The 4,324-nt window shown below is 50.8% G+C and overlaps 1 non-coding gene across 1 annotated transcript; it reads left to right on the forward strand.

Moving 5' to 3' along the window:
• Window positions 1-875: 875 nt before the first annotated feature.
• Window positions 876-947, forward strand: TRNAC-GCA. Its single transcript has one exon. It is a non-coding gene; the product is annotated as a tRNA-Cys (tRNA).
• Window positions 948-4,324: the final 3,377 nt, after the last annotated feature.

Here is a 4,324-nt window from a genome sequence, read left to right on the forward strand (position 1 = left end):
GCGGTCTTTTTTTTACCCTGGAGAATCACGATTTCACCTTCTTGCTCCAGATGGCTGGGCAGCCACATCGCTCCCCGTCGTCCACACGCGGGAGCGTGCGTCGCTGTTGTTTCTCTCTCTCTCTCAGTTTGGGCATGCGCACAGCAATGCTCCCTCTAAGCTGTGGAGTCTTGTGAGCAAAAATTCTACTCTGTGAGCTCCTGGCATTAAAGTTGTGAGCGGGCGACTTGGCTGCTGCATCAATGAGTTTGCTCTGGAGCCCCATCCTTCCCGAGCTAAGACAAAAATCTGCGAGCTGGAGGCTAAAACACTCTGAGCTAGCTCGCACTAACTCAGCTTAGAGGGAACACTGGCGCACAGGCAGCCATCTGTAGAATTAAAATTTTCGCGCGCTTGAGGTACTGGTTAAGAGCAGCCTCTTAACCTGGTGACCCTAAAGGGTGCTTGGGTGGAGAATGAGCCGAGAGCAACCCCCGAGTTAGAAGCACAGACTCCGACCATGGCGTCACAGGAACCTTCTGGATAGGTGTGTGTGTGTGGGGGGTGGTGGTGGACCTGGAAGTGGCGTCACAGGACGTGACATCACAAAAGCCATGTCACACCCTTGCTCCTGGCTCCACCCACAAAGTCCCCAGCTACTTCCCGAGTTGGACCTGGCAACCGCAGAACCACGCCTGCTGAGCCCAGCCTGGGGAGGGGGCATAAGGCCTCTCGTGAGGACCCCAAGGGACAAGGAGGAAGGACGAGACTGACAAGCCAGCTCTGAAAACAGATCCGTTTTTTAAAAAATCACCCTAATTATAGTGTTCTGTCAGGAAACACCCAGCGGAAGCAGTATCCATAACTAGCCTGGGCTGAGAAGCCGCACAGCAGCTGGGGGTATAGCTCAGTGGTAGAGCATTTGACTGCAGATCAAGAGGTCCCTGGTTCAAGTCCAGGTGCCCCCTGTGTCCTTTTTCTTTACAGGGGGGGGGGGAGATGTTGGGCGATGCCGCTTCACCTCTGTGAATGCCTTTTTGCATATCCCTCTTCTCGAAGGATCGAAGCTGTTCAAGTTCACATCCGAGCTTCTTCCTGTTCCTTTTCAGGAACAGATCCCCCCTCTCTTCCAAGGATACAGGAGCCGTGCCAGGGAGAGAAGAAAATAACTAAAATATAGAACTATCTTCTGGCACCGTTCCCGCATCCTTTCAAAACGCCTGCCCGGCAGATATAAACCCAGCAGCCGAAGCGTTCCCCCATCGCCGCAGAGCCGTGCCAGTTCTGAAAGCCTCCCTTGTCGCTGTACCTTCGACTGCACTCTGCCTCTCGCAGGAATTGGCAGGCGACGCTTTTCTTCACGGTGCAGAGTTCAGCGTGACCCTGCCGTGTCGGGAAGAGGCTCCGCGGCAGAACGGGGATGGCGTTCCCTGGCCCTCGAGTCCGGCAGCTGAACTGGCTTCCGGGGAACAGCACAGAGGCCCAGCGCCCAAACAACGCGCCCTCTAAGGCGTGGAGCCTTGTGCGCAAAAATCCTAACTTTGTGAGCTCCTGGCATTCAAGTGGTGAGCCAGCAATCTGGCTACTGCATAAATCAGTTCCCTCCGGAGCCATCCTCCCTGGGCGAAGGCAGAAATGCGTGAGCCGGAGGCTAAAAACCTGTGAGCTTGCTCACACTAACTCAGCTTAGAGGGAACACTGCTCCCAAACCCTTCAGCCGCCCTTGGCCCCGGCAGAGTTGCCTTTGCCGGCTGGGTGGTGGGCGGATCTCCAAAGGAGAAGCCTTTCACATCCCTGCATCTGTCCTCTCTGCCAACACTTACGCACCAAACTTGCCTGCTATGTGGGAAATCGGGGGGACCCCTGGAGTTTGCTTTTGAACACTCTAAAGCGGCCACAGAGGGGGGAGGGAGGGAGAAGGGGTGTCCGACTTGGATCAGGGCGCTGGCACGAGCTGGACGTTAGTGCTTTGGGGCGGGCCATTGCCACAATAGAACACCTTCCCCAGGCCATCAATCGTGGTGGGGGAAAAAGAGGCCTCCTTCCTTGCCACAGTGGCTAATAGCAGCTTCAGGAAGAAGAAGAAGAAGAAGAGAAGAGATTGGAATACACATGGAATTCACGGCCACAGGAGGTGGTGGCGGCTACAAGCCTGGACGGCTTCAAATGGGAATTAGATAAGCATATGGAGCAGAGGTCCATCAGTGGCTCCTAGCCACAAGGTATAGATAGGGACTCTCAGTCTGGGGCAAGGGATGCCCTGTATTCTTGGTGCCTGGGGGGGGGCAACAGTGGGAGGGCTTCTAATGTCCTGGCCCCACTGCTGGACCTCCCAATGACCCCTGGTACTTTTGGCCACTGTGTGACACAGAGTGTTGGCCTGGATGGGCCATTGGCCTGATCCAACATGGGCTTCTCTTGTGTCTGGGGCAAGGGATGCTCTGTTTTCTTGGTGCTTGGGGGGGGGGGCAACAGTGGGAGGGCTTCTAGTGTCCTGGCCCCACTGGTGGACCTCCTGAGGGCCCCTGGTATTTCTGGCCACTGTGTGACAGAGTGTTGGACTGGATGGGCCATTGGCCTGATCCAACACTGTTTTCTCTCTTACGTTCTTATGATTTATACCCCGCCCTTCACTACCTCTTTTTGTTTTTTAATTTTGACATTTTATTAAGATCAAGTGTAACACATCAAGACATACAATAACTGCAAAACATTAGGCAGAAGTCTTGAGAATCCGGAATTACAAACCAATCGGTTAGTCACCAACAAAACATTAACACCTTGCGACGTTGGAAAAGGCGCATAAACGGACTGGGGACAAACAAATCTTCACTCAGATTCTGGCGGAAAGAAAGATCTTAGAATCTATTGAAGTCTCTCAGATACAGAAGAACCTCCTATTCTTAAAACAGCGTTTTTGGCAAAAGTCGGCAAAAAATATCAAAGTACTGGCTTGGAGGGTAAAGGACAAGAAGAATTAATCTCAGGTAAAGGCTCTTCGAAGTCAAGACAATAATACACAATATCTTCCATCAGAGATTGCTCATACCTTTGCTACTTATTACAAAAAGTTATACAGCTCTGAGAACCCACCCTTAGAGTCCATTCAAACATATCTGGAAAACAAGAACTTCTACCAACAACTCTTTTTAGATCACTCATCATATATGGACAAAACTTTTACAATGGAAGGACTACAGAAGACTATCAAATTGCTGAAACCCAATAAAGCCCCTGGGGCAGATGGCCTCCCCGCTGAATTTTACAGGACTTTCCAGTCATCGCTACTAGATCATCTGTTAAAGATCTGCAACACTGTGCTTTTAACTGGGGAACTACCTACATCCTGGACAGAATCTAATATTGTCGTCATTTCTAAAGACCCCAAAAATGCTACTGATCCAAAGGCGTACAGGCTGATTGCTCTTCTGAATAATGACGCCAAAATTTTCCTTACTCTACTCGCTAACAGGCTCAAAAACATAATTCCAGATTATGTGGCTACTGACCAAACAGGCTTTATACTTGGAAGACAATTGACTGATAACATCCGTCGCACTCTAAAAATTATAGCCCATGGCAAAAACACTTTGCAAGTCTCTATAGTGTTGGTCCTCGATTTCGAGAAAGCATTCGACTCGCTGGAAACGCGATACCTACTATGTTTACTGAATAAGATGGGATTTGGAAACAATTTCTTGAGGGGCCTGTGGCCAGCACCCCCAAACTCACAGTATTGAGCTATTAAGCAAATGCCTTGTGAACAATTCAGCCTGGGGATACTTATTCAGCCTGCCGAGAATCACCGGCAAAAGACTCATTTAAGCCACAAACGTGAGGTGTGACACATGAAAAGCTTAAAAATTTTGTAATTTTATTAATGAAACTCTCTCACCTTGCTTGCTCACGCTTTCTCAAAGTCTCAACTGGAGACCTATTAACCCAAGATTAAAAACAAACAAACGTAGTAACAGGGGCAAGCAGATCCGGGCTAGGAGGAATCGTGGGTTTCGATCTGATGGATGCTATCCGAGGTCAGGTAGTCAAAAAGGCAACAGAGAAGCTCCTCGGCCTTGGGAGAAAGCAAAAAAAGAAGAACCATGATGCCTCTGGAAACCTACATTGATAAATGATTACTAGTTGCGTGTAGGGGTCATTTCCTGTGGGAGCGCCCGGGAGCAGAGCTCCGGCAGTAAGGAGCCCAGGGGGCGGGCACATGCAACAATCCCCACCCCCTGCTCCCAGCAGCCCTCAGTCGGGCCACGAGGAGCAAGAAGCAGCCAGGTAAGTTGCAGAGCCCCCCCCCGGCCCACCTTCAGGTACAAGCTCTCCCTCCTCTGTGAGG

The sequence above is a fragment of the Gekko japonicus genome, unplaced genomic scaffold (assembly GCF_001447785.1).
Source record: "Gekko japonicus isolate JY-2015 unplaced genomic scaffold, Gekko_japonicus_V1.1 scaffold2883, whole genome shotgun sequence".
Classification (NCBI taxonomy): domain Eukaryota; kingdom Metazoa; phylum Chordata; class Lepidosauria; order Squamata; family Gekkonidae; genus Gekko; species Gekko japonicus.